Consider the following 13,164-nt stretch of genomic DNA (forward strand, 5'->3'; position numbering starts at 1 on the left):
CAATGAGATGCTACTTCACACCCTCTAGGATGGACACAAAATGGAAAATAACAGGCATTGGTGAGGGTGTAAAGAAATTGAAACCTTCATACATTGCTGATAGGAATGTAAAATGGTGCAGCCACTGTAGAAAATAGTTTCGCGGTTCTCCAAAGAGTTAAATATAGCAGTACATATGTCCCAGCAATTTCACTCCTAGATATATATGCGAGAAAATTGAAAACATGTTCAAACAAAATGTGTACATGAATGTTCACAGCAACGTTATTCATAACAGCCAAAAAGCGGAAACAACTCAAATATCTATCAATGAATCAATGAATAAACAAAATGTGATGTATCTATACAATGAACTATTATTCAGCCATAAAAACGAATGAAGTACTGATATGTTCTATGACATGGATGAATCTTGAAAACATTCTAAGTGAAAGAGGCCAGATACAACAGGCCCCATATTGTATGATTCTGTCTATACAAAATGTCCAGAATAGGTAAATCCATAGAGGTAGAAAGTAGGTTGTTCACTAGCAGGAGCAGAGTGTTGGGGGGTGGTCATGGTGGCGGTGAGACTGATGGAGGGACTGAACTCACTGCTTCATGGGTATACGGTTTTCTTTTTGGGGTGATGAAAGCGTTCTGTAATTATTGGTGATGGTTGCACAACTCTGTGCACACAAAAAAACACTGAATTTTTTTAAAATGGTTTAAGGCCAGGCGCGGTGGCTCACGCCTATAATCCCAGCAATTTGGGAGGCCGAGGCGGGCAGATCACCTGAGGCCAGGAGTTTGAGACCAGCCTGGTCAACATGGCGAAACCCCATCTCTACTAAAATACAAAAAAATTAGCCGGGTGTGGTGGCACGTGCCTGTAATCCCAACTACTCGGGAGGCTGAGGCAGGAGAATCGTTTGAACTCAGGAGGCAGAGGTTGCAGTGAGCCAAGATCATGCCATTGCACTCCAGTCTGGGTGACAAGGGCACAATGCCGTCTCAAAAAAAAAAAAAGTGGTTTAAATGGTGACTTTTATGTTAATTTTGTCTGAACAACAACAACAACAACAAAACACACCTGGAGCGGATTTCTGTGTATATGGGCAATAGGAATCCAATTTCAATTTTTACCTGCAGAACTCCATTAACATTTATTTAAAAGACTGTCCTTTCCTGACTGCTCTGCAGCGCCACCTCTGTCACAAGTCAAGTGTCTGAATAAGTGGGGTCTGTTTCTGGGCTCTCTGTTCTTCTGGCCTATTTGTCTATGCCTGAAACCACCATTACTGTAAGTTTACTGTAAACTTAAAATCTGAGAGAGCAAGTTCTCCTACCTTATTCAACTTCTAGAGTATCTTGTCCTTTTTTAACTCTTTGTATTTAGAATCGGCTTGTCCAGTTCTAAAAACAAACCTGATGATACCTTGGCTCAGATTGGATTAAATCTATAAATAATTTGGGGTGAATTGATATCCTTAAATTATTAAATCTTCCAGTTCAAGAATACGGTGTATTTGTATACCAAGAATATGGTAAAGTTTTATAATTTTTTCTATGAAGGTCTTGCATAGCGCTTAAAAAAATTATTTCTAAATTCAAATATGTTTATATTATATAAATTATACACTGAATTTTTTTTATTTTCAAATTATCTGTTGCTGCTGTATAGGATGTAATTGATTTTTATTTTTATTAATTTATTTTATTTATTTATTTGAGACAGGGTCTCACTCCCATCGCCCAGTCTGGAGTACAGTGGTGCGATCTTGGCTCACTGTAGCCTCAACTTCCCAGGCTCAAGTGATCCTCCCACCTCAGCCTCCCAAGCAGCTGGGACAACAGGTGCATGCCACCTTGCCCAGCTAATTTTTTTGTATTTTTTGTAGAGACTGGGTCTTACTATGTTGCCCAGGCTGGTTGGTTTTTATACACTGATTGTTTAATTCAGCAACTTTGCTAAACTCTCTTATTAATTCTTAGTAATACTAATAATTCTTAGATTATTTTGGATTAAAAGAATTTAGCCATTATTTTAAAAAAAAGTTCATGCTCCCCAAGTCTAATTACATGTGTATTATTCCAGTTGATACTGTCACCCATTATGTAGGCTCTGTTCCTTTCATCAGGTTTTCTCTCTGGTTTCCTTGAAGCCTCTTCAGACATCATGTACACCCTGGCAGAGTACACAAAAGCCCTTCACGGGGACTCAAATCGCTGTAAAGTAATTCAACTTTCCTGTCAGATTTATTTATATATTTAAAAAATTAAAAAGAGTGCCCATGCATAGTCAATGCCAGGGTTCAGGAGAGTGGTTACCTCTCGAAGGAAGGTAGGAGGAGGGGATTAGGAAGTACATCAAAGACAATTTAATGTTTTCTTTCTTACACTGGTGGCAAGAGCATGGATTTTATTTTTATTTTTATAACCGTGAGCCATAAGAGCATGGATTTTTGGTGTGTTATTGTTTATATATTTTTGTTTGTTTTAAATATTTCATTTTTCAAAAGACACAAAGACATGAATCTCTACATGTTGGAATCTCTGAAAGTAAAAATGAAAGAACTGAAATAGGATGTTTGGGAATTGAAATAGGATATCAGGAAACCATCAGGATCTAGCCTTGGGCTCCCTGACACTGCTTCTGCTTCTCCTGTCCTTCCAAGATACTCCCTTGGTCCTTGCATGCTCCTCCGTATACTGGAACAGCCTAAGGGGCTCTTGGCGGAGTGGGCAGGAATAGAGGCTGTGGACACCCATGGGTCTGATGCCTCTAAGTTGGCCCTACCCACTTTTGAGCATATATTACCCTGACTTTACTGCCAGCATATTATTAGTTGTAGGAAAATATAGTTAACTACTAAGTGCCTTTAGGCTACAGTGAGACGACTTTTTCCTTGCCTTCAATTCCCTTTTGGCCGAGCAATGCTTAATATTCTCAGGTCTGTCCACTGTTTCCTTTCAGATCTTTCTGTCTTAAGCAGGAATCCTCCCTCTCTCCGATGCCTCACATTGTGATGAGCTGGAGAGCCAGCTACCTCCTTGCCCCAGCAACTTCCTTACTAGCCTAGCCCCTTGCCAAGGCATTCCAAATAATAACAACAGTAACAGTAATCGCTAACATTTGTTATACCTCACACACATTAACACGTGTATCTATCTATGTGGATAGATAGACACAGGTCGATACTATTATTATAGTTCTCAGTTAATCTTCAAAATATCACAGGTAAGGGAGACATCATTATTATAATTCGTAACGCTGTATAGATGAGGAAACCGAGGTTCAATAACTTGGCCAAGACCACATGCGCAGGAAGAGGCTTGGCAAAGACTGGAACCCAGTCTTTCTCTCTCTAGATGCTATATTTCTTGTGGATGGTCAGAAGTGCCTGGCCAATCCATAGAAGAGTGAGAAACAATAAATCATCATTGATTTAACCCATTGGTTTCTTGGGTGGTTTGTTACAAGGCAGTATGTACCTGAAACAGATGCTGAATATTAGATTGTAGATTAATATTTTCAACATGAAGATATGTTTACAACATATTAAGTGAAAAAAAAGGAGGTTATAAAACAGTGCATACAACATGAGTTCATTGTTGCAAAAAACAAAAGCAGATGATCTGAATCTATTCAATTCCCATTTGGGGATAGTGAGTGTTTAGATGTTGAGGGATGCTTGTATTTGCAGGAGGATGCTGATTCATTTCGATCCTATTGCCTGGAAGCTGATGACCGGAACCTAAAGCGGGTTAATGTGTGTGGAGCATCTTCCACTCTAAAGAGAGGTGAAAACCACCGTGCACCTCCTGGGGCCTCAACAGGCTCCAGAACCAGCTCTCTACTCCCACCATCACCAGAAACCCTCCTCCTCTTTATGAGCAGATGAGGTCAGAGCAGTCATTCAAAGGCAAGACCCCCTAAATAATTTTTGGACCCCAGTGTGAAATGAAAACAAGTTGCCCCTAATTCAAAAATTATAAAACTTCAAGACAAAAGAGCATTGAACCAACTGCCAGCACTTCTGGCCTGAGGCCTCATGGAAGTGCACAGACCGCACGCCCCTGAAACTGCCCTTGTTCCCAAGCTAGGGTAGGGGCTCTGCTTCCCCCTCCGCTTTCTGGAAGTAGGGGTGAGCTCCTGGAGACTTGCTCACAGAAAGTGGGGTACCTGTAAAGGAAGGGGCTGGCATCCCATGGTCCAAGGGAGGCAGGAAAGGGAAGGAGAGTGGACAGAGGCAGCCGCACAGAGCCAGCAGCAGTGGAGCGGGTCGCATGCCCTGTTCGGTCAGGTAAGGGTGCATGAGTTTCTCCATGAACACTGGGGAGGTGGCTGGGGAGGAATCTCAATGGTGGACCTCTGGAGGGTAGAACTGAGAGGGAAGACATCTAGCCACAGTAACCCTCTCCCTAGACAATTCCACCACATACCCCACTTGGAAGCCTGCCCGCAGAAGGCATTGCCCGTCAGGCAGTGGTGGCCAAGAGAAGAAGATCTGTGGCTGCTCCACTGCACCTCTCATCCCCCAACCCATCACACACCAACCTCAAATCCTGGAAATGAAAGGACTCCATGCGGGAGGGGAAGAAGAGAAACCCCTGCCCCCCGTTCCTAGCCTTGCTTGACGCTAGTGGACATGGGGTGAGGGCAGTCATCCTATAATTGCACATGATTTTCTTTTAATTTTTAGAGATAGGGTCTTGCCCTGTCACTCAGGTTGGAGTGCAGTGGCGCAATCAAAACTCACCGAAGCCTGGAACTCCTGGGCTCATGCAATCCTCCTGCCTCAGCCTACCAAGTAGTTGGGACTACAGGCTACACACCACGACACCTGGCTAATGTTTTATTTTGATTTTCTTGTAGAGACAGCGTCTCACTATGTTGCCTAGGCTGGTCTCAAACTCCTGGCCTTAAGAAATACTCTGTGTTGGGCTCCCAAAGTGCTGGATTTACAGGTGTGAACCACCCTGCCTAGCCGAACATGATATTTAATTTTTATTCTATTTTATTTTATTTTATTTTATTTTATTTTATTTTATTTGAGACAAGGTCTCACTCTGCTGCCTAGGCTGGAGTACAATGACACAATCATGGCTCACTGCAGCCTCAACCTCCTGGGCTCAAGCGATCTTCCAACCTCAGCCTGTAGCTGGGACTACAGGTGCATGCCACCACACCTGGTAAATATTTTTAATTTTTGTAGAGATAGGGTTTCACCATGTTGCTCAGGCTGGTCTCAAACTCCTGAGCTCAAGCGATCCACTGGCCTTGGCCTCCCAAAGTGCTGGAATTATAGGCATGAGCCACTGTACCCGGCCTTAACTGTTTTTTATTGTTGTTGAGACGGAGTCTCCCACTGTAGCCCAGGTTGGAGTGCAGTGGCATGATCTCAGCTCACCGCAACCTCTGCCTCCCGGGTTCAAGCAGTTCTCCTACCTCAGCCCCCTGAGTTTCTGGGATTACAGGTGGGCACCACCACGCTCAGCTAATATTTTTATTTATTTATTTATTTATTTATTTTCAATTATTTGTTTATTTTTTAGATGGACTCTCACTCTGTCACCCAGGCTGGAGTGCAATGGTGCGATCTCGGCTCACTGCAACCTCTGCCTTCCGGGTTCAAGCGATTCTTCTGCCTCAGCCTCCCGAGTAGTTGGGACTCAGGCCCATGTCACCATGCCTGGCTAAATTGTTTTTGTATTTTTAGTAGAGACATGGTTTCACCATATTGGCTAGGCTGGTCTCGAACTCCTGACCTTGTGATTCGCCTGCCTCAGCCTCCCAAAGTGCTGGGATTACAGACATGAGCCACCATGCCCGGCCAATATTTTTATTTTTAGTAGACACGGGGGGGTTCACCATGTTGGCCAGGCTGGTCTCGAACTCCTGACCTCAGGTGATCTGCCCGCCTCGGCCTAATACTGGGATTAAAGACATGAGCCACCGCGCCCCTGGCCTTAACTTTTAAATTGAACTAGACTAACCCGGATTTTTAGTAACTGGAGGTGACCAGAAAGCTAGAAATCTGCCAGGAATATTGTTCAGGGTCAGAAAAGGAGATTTGACAAAGCGTGGTTGAAGGCTGTGATTAGAGACGAAGCAGAAATGTTTCTTGTTTAAATCCTGCTAAATTCAGACTTTTCCAAAAGCCAGGTCCATGTGAATAGAAATACATTCAGAAGGGATTAGAGCAGGGCATTAGGCACCCGTTGGGTGTTGGGATTTTGTACTAAGACAAAAAGTGGCTTTTGATGAAAGAAGATGTGCTACCCTCCATCCAGCCTGTCCCCTGAGTCTCCATCTCCTCTGGACCCCTGCCAGTGATGGGCAGCCCCTACCCAGTGGCATGCAGCCTCACTCATGCCTGTTCCGTGCAGCTCAGGAACCAGTCTCATAAATGTCTGTTGCATCAAAACATCACTGCAGAGTCCGGAAAGCTTTTGTGTCTCCCTGGAGAAGCCGGGTGGGGGTGATCTGCAGGGATCTGCTGCCAGCAGGGTGGTGAGTGTGCAGGTGGAGTTGGAGAGGGGCAGACAGGGTGCCCAGCTCGTCCTCGTGTTGTTTGGGGAAACCACTCCTTCCTGGGTCATCCGGGAGGGTTGGTCACCCTGTCAGCGGGATTCGGACTGACAGAGGAGAGGCATGGGGTGAGGACAGAGCGAGGCTGGAGAGACCACAGCTGGGAACGGCCTTGAAGAAGAGAGTGCCGCCTCTCCTTTGTCTCCACGGCTTTCACATCTTGTGGGGAACAAAGCCTCTCTCTGCTGGGAGGGGCTCCTTTTCCCTAAACCAGGAGGTGTGTGAGCATGTGAGCATATGTGAGTGTGTATGTGTGGTGTGAGTGTGTGTGACATATGTGATGTGTGTGTGTGATATATGTGATGTGTGTGTGCATGTGTGATGTGTGTGTGATGTGTGTGATATGTGATGTGTGTGTGTGATATGTGATGTGTGTGTGATATGTGATGTGTGTGTGTGAGGTGTGATGTGTGTGTGATATGTGATGTGTGTGTGTGATGTGTGTGTGCATGCATGTGTGCGTGTGTGTGATGTGCGGTGCTGGAGCACACCCTACCTCCCTCACTTCCTCACTTCCTCCCTCTCTCGCTCCGGCTGGGATGACTCAGCAGGGAAGCCGGGCCTGCTCTTCACTCTGGCTCTGGTGCAGCTGCTGCCCACTCCCTGTCCCCTGTTTTCCCTCCTGGTGGCAGCCACACTGGCTGGTCCCAATCGCAAGAGCCAGGGACTTCCTGGGCTGAGGCCCCTGTGATCTCTCCTCGGTGGCCTTGAGGAGGGGGCTGACCAGCCTCCCCTGGTCGCACAGACCCCTCACTCCCTCCCTTCCCATTCCAGCTGCTTTTCCTCTCCCCAGCTAACACTGATGGGGGTTCCCGTGTGCCAGGCACTGCGGCAGGACGTCATTTATCCTCACCCTGTGAAGCCAGCGCTCTGACTGTTGTCATCCACAGACTGAGAACGCAAGGGATGAGAGGCCAAGTCACTGGGCCAGCCACTCATTCACATGCAGTTCTGACAGATATGCACACCCACGTGGGCTAAAGAGTACAGGCAGGGACACTCATGAAAGAACCCCAGGGAGCAAGCTGGGCGTGGGGGCTCACGCCTGTCATCCCAGCCACTTTGGGAGGCTGAGGTGGCTGGACCGCTTGAGGCCAGGAGTTCGAGACCAGACTGACCAACATGATGAAACCCTGTCTCTACTAAAAATACAAAAATTAGCTGGACGTGGTGGTGTATGCCGTAATCCCAGCTACTCAGGAGGCTGAGGCAGGAGAATCGCTTGAATCCAGGAGGCGGAGATTGCAGTGAGCTGAGATTGTGCCACTGCACTCCAGCCTGGGCTACAGAGTGAGACTCCATCTCAAAAAAAAAAGAAGTATCCAGGGCGTGGTGGTGGGTGCCTGTAATCCCAGCTACTCGGGAGGCTGAGGCAGGAGACTCTCTTGAACCCAGGAAATGGAGGTTGTAGTGAGCCAAGATTGTGCTGCTGCATTCCAGCCGAGGTGACAGAATGAGACTCCTCAAAAAAAAAAAAAGACGCCAGGTAGCAGCAACAAAGTGAAGTGAACAGCTGGAAACAATCTGGTCAGTCAATAGGACACATCACAGGAGTTATAGCGCATCTGCATGATGGGGGACTACACACTCATTAAAAAGGACCAGGAAGCTGGGCAGGTGGCACACACCTGTAGTCCCAGCTACACAGGAGGCTGAGGTGGGAGGATGGCTGGAGCCTGAGCTGGAGACTGCAGGGCTTGAGGATTGGGCCTGTTGATAGCCACTGTACTCCAGCCTGGGCAACATAGTGAGAGCCTGTCTCTACAAAATAATAATATATCAATAAAAAGGAGGAGCTCTATGTGTGCATACATATCGAGCAATTGCCAAGGTATATCATCAACAAAGAAAGAAGAATGTTCACGCCTATAATCCCAGCACTTTGGGAGGCCAAGGCGGGTGGATCACTTGAGCCCAGGAGTTCAAGACCAGCCCAGCAACATGGCGAAATTCTGTCTCTACTAAAAATACAAAAAAATTGGCCAGGTGTGGTAGCGTGCATCTGTAGTCCCAGCTACTCAGGAGGCTGAGGTGGGAGAATTGCTTCAGCTCAGGAGCTAGAGGTTGCAGGGAGTCAAGACTGCGCCCCTGCACTCCAGTCTGGGTGACAGAGTGAGACACTATCTCAGAAAAATAAAAAGAAAGCAGAGTGCAAAGCAGTGTGCTAGTGTAGCTAGGGGGCTACTGTGTGTGTGTGTGTCTGTGCACCCACGCACATACACGCCTGCTTATGTCTCTACAGAGGCTCTTATCTGCAGACCAACGCTGGAGGAGGATACTAGTAATCAGTGGCAATGGCTGTCCCTGGGAAGGGGAACAAGAGACTGGGAACTGGGGTGGTAGTGGAGGAACTGCACTTATAACACCTTTATATGGTTCTAATATCAGATAGTGCCTTCTGAAAATGAGAAACCATTGTTTAAAAACTGTAATGCAGCTGGGCGCAGTGGCTCATGCCTTTCATCCCAGCACTTTGGGAGGCCAAGGTCCATGAATCACTTGAGGTCAGAAGTTCGAGACCAGCCTGGTTAACATGGTGAAACTCCGTCTCTACTCAAAATACAAAACTTAGCGGGGCTTGGTGGTGTGTGCCTGTAATCCCAGCTACTCGGGAGGCTGAGGCATGCGAATCACTTGAATCTGGGAGGCAGAGATTGCAGTGAGCTGAGATTGTGTCACTGCACTCCAGCCTGGGCAACAAGAGCGAAACTCCGTCTATAAAAAAGAAAACCTATAACGCAATATGTAAAAGAAAACTCCACGTTTGCCTGACTTCAAAGTCCAAACCCTTAACCTTAAGAGTGGACTGCCAGAGGAATTTGGACTAAGGTGTGCAGGTGAGTACTTGTGTACAGGTGCATGCATGTGTCTGTGTGAGTGTGCATCTGTGCATGTGTCAGTACAGGTGTGCTTGTGTGTATGAGTGGGCATGTAGGAGCAAGTGTATGCATATAAACTTTCAGGAATCCAGCTTCTGTTCCCCAAGTCCTCTTTCCAGGAGGTGAGCCATGACAAACTTACCCCCAAACTGTCCTCCCACGCTCTGCCCTTCTCTCTGTCTCAGACAGATTGTTGAATGGAACCACAGGGGAGGGGAGCGAGGGAAGTGTGAATGGGCTGCCCAGACAGGCCTCCTAGCATAGGACTCCACTCCGTGGAGCCAGCTCTGTTAGGGAAGAAGATGCCCTTCCCCTTTCCCTTTCTCTTTCTCTCCCCTCCTCGCCACTCCCACCCAGACCCGAAAAGTTCTCAGCACTACCCTGATCTAGCAGACTGTGGGCGGAATGGGGGAAGACAGGACTGGAGCTGAGCAGGCCGGGCACCAAGGGGAGGAGGTGGGGAACTGAAGGCTGCCTTTGCTGAGTAAAGGGATGATTTTTCTGGGCTTGGAGAGCGAGCAGAGCCAGGGTGCCTGGAGATCAAGTTTGGGGGTGATGGGGAAACTGCCTGGGGAGTATGGGGACAGATAGGGCAAGTGGAGCACGCGGTGGTGCCTATAGCTCTTGGTCTCACATGACCCCCTTAAAACACAGGCCAGGGTATATGGTTTGCTGGGTCAGATTTTCCCTCCCTGCTCCAAAATTATCTCTGAAAAGATGGCGGGGACAGCCAATGCCGTGCACATTCTCTTGCCCCCAAATTTATCCTCCCACATCTGGTAGCCTGCTTGAAATTCCACCCTCAGAATCCCGCATGGGGTTCCAGTCCCAGGTCTGCCACCTACAAGCTGGGTGACCTGGACCAACTACCAACTACCAACTACCTAGCAGCTCTCAGGCTCAGGGCTTGCTCTGTCAAATGCAGATGAGGTTGCAGTGCTGGTGGGAGGTTCCGTGGAAAACCACCTGCAAGACTCGATCAGTGTTAATGCCCCATTCCCCCTCCACACCTATTGTGTCTGCGGGCTCCAGACCCAATCTTACAGGAAGAGGTAATGAGCAGGGAAAGGAGTATTTTAAAGGGTGGGAGCAGAGAACAAGTTGAGAGGCCTCAGCTCCTGAAAGGTGTCTCCTAAGCAGGAAAGAGAAGGCGGTGGCAGGTCAGGAAAATACATTTAGCAGCATCATAGAAATCTCTGCCCAGCTCACCAAGGCAACCGCCGCCTGTCCCTGCTGTGCAGCTGCCGCCGTCGCGGGGCCTCCCCCTCATTTCTCCCCTAGCTTTAACTTTAGCCAGATTCCACTCTAGGAAGGGAGGAGGCAGGGATGGGCACACGGGGGACTTTGTCTCAGTGCTGTGGGAGGGGATGCTATAGATGGACCGGGAGGGATAGGACTGGAGGCAGCTGAGCACATCAGGGGTTATAGGATGAGGGTTGGCAATGATGATAAGTACAACAGAACACAAATGTCATTTATATGCAGAGAGGAAATTACCCCATTACGGTATTTGTATAATTCTTGTTCTGTGGTGTTATGGTTATTAGGTTATTTTCCTTTAATTCATGCTGGGGAGCCTGCTAGGTAGAGATGTTCCCTGTAGGAAGGAGATGTCCCCGTATAGGCAAGATGTAGTAGAGAATTCTCATGGTTCCGCAATTCCCATTCTCCTCTTCTTCTCTAGGAATTAGACCTACAATTTTTAGATAAGCACAGGGCCACCTGGAATAAAGACTCATCTGCTGACCTTCTTTGCATCTAGATATGGTCATGTTGCTAAATTCTAACCAATGGGAGACAAAGAGAAGTATCGCAAGTAATTTCCAGGGGGTATCCTATGAGGAAGAAGGTATGCCCTTGCTCATACCTTTTTTCCTACTTCCTGGTAGTGGAATGTTGAATCAATGGCTGGAGCATGAGAAGCTATTTTGGGCCATGAGGTAAAGGCTGCATACTAAGAATTGAGGACGAAATGATATAAAAGGAGGCTGGGCCCTGATGTGATGAAGGACTTTGCCAGCCCTGAGCTGACACCTCCATCATGAAGATGAAGACCACATCTGAGGGATGACCGAACAGGGAACTGGAAAGAACCTGGGTCCCTCCTGGCACTGTAGAGAGGCCATATTAGCTCTGGAATGCCTGTCTCTGAACTTCATTTACATTAGAAGGAACTGCATGTCTAGCTCATTTAAGCCACTGCTATTTTGGAGTTCTCGTTCCCTCACAGCTGTATCAAATCGTAAGTGAAATCCACAACAAGTTTGTTCTAGGCTTCCCTGACCCACATGAGAGAGGCAACGAAGAGCCCAGCTAAGCTTCTCTTCTGCACCTTGGAGTGATCTACAATAGTGGGGGCCAAGGATAGTCTCCAGTCATTAAATGTCCTAGGAACTAGGAAGGGAGGAACTGGGTAAGGCCTCTTCCTCCCCAGGGTCCCAGAGGAATGGGATAAAGTCTGGCTTTATCAAGAACCAAGAAACAAGATGGCAACTACACTAACTTTATTGCCCCCATGGGACTGTAAGCAACTCTAGGCTAGAGATTAGCATAGACCCCAGCACATAGTAGATGCTTACTAAATATGTATTAACTGGCTAATGGATGCACTATACTAAGGAGCTTGGATCAGAGCCTGAAGGGGTCAAAGTAACCCGTTGGGATAGAGTAGCAGCGGAGAGCCAGGAGAGAGATCCCTTATGGGAAGGTGACTCTGGGGAGTGTTGTGACAAGGCGGCGCTATGTGGTCTGTGGCACACCCTTCCCACAATAATGCAGCATATCCTCTCTGGGTAAGGAGGACACTCATGGACGCAGTGCTTTATAGCTAGCTATGCGTGGTCGTGTTCAGAATAGCATTTGTTCCTTGCAACCCCAAGGGCAGGGATTATTACTGCACTCTTTTCAGAAACCAAAACTAGGGCCCAGAACTTTGAGGTCACTTGCATAAGACCATTCATAAGAAATGCAGGAGCGGCTGGGCGTGGTGGCTCACACCTGTAATCCCAGCACTTTGACAGGCTGAGGCAGGCGGATCACCTTAGGTCAGGAGTTCAAGACCAGCCTGGCTAATATGGTGAAGCCCCATTTCTACTAAAAATACAAAAAAATTAGTCGGGCGTGGTGGTGTATGCCTGTAATCCCAGTTACTCAGGAGGCTGAGACAGGAGAATCACTCGAACCCAGGAGGTAAAGGTTGCAGTGAGCGGAGATCGCACCATTGCACTCCAGCTTGGGCAACAAGAGTGAAACTCTGTCTCAAAAAAAAAAAAAAAATGCAGGAGCTGGGACTTGAACTCAGGATTTCCCATTACAAACATCACCTTTGTTGGAATAAAGGATGCAGCTGGGGCTTTCTGGTGCTAATGCCACTCTCCTCTGAACTCCCCAGCCCAACTCTGAGACTCTGAGGCAATCGATGAAGGGGTGAGACAAGGGAGGGAAGGGGTGTCAGGCAACCTCCCAGCAGTTTGGAGGCTGGTAGAGAGATGCAGCCAGCACTACAAATAGCCCAAACAGTATATTTGTACAGAAAAGGGGTGTCCTTAACTCAAGATACTTTACTGCCATCTACTGGAAAATTATTATAATAATCATCCAAATATGCATGTGTGAAAATGAGGCCTCTGGAATTGTAAAGTGTAGAACCCGAACAACTGTACAAGGCAGCCCTAGATGCAACTTCTCTTGCCTGAAAGAATGAAAAAAGAG

Source organism: Mandrillus leucophaeus, unplaced genomic scaffold (genome assembly GCF_000951045.1).
Source record: "Mandrillus leucophaeus isolate KB7577 unplaced genomic scaffold, Mleu.le_1.0 Scaffold326, whole genome shotgun sequence".
NCBI classification, from domain to species: domain Eukaryota; kingdom Metazoa; phylum Chordata; class Mammalia; order Primates; family Cercopithecidae; genus Mandrillus; species Mandrillus leucophaeus.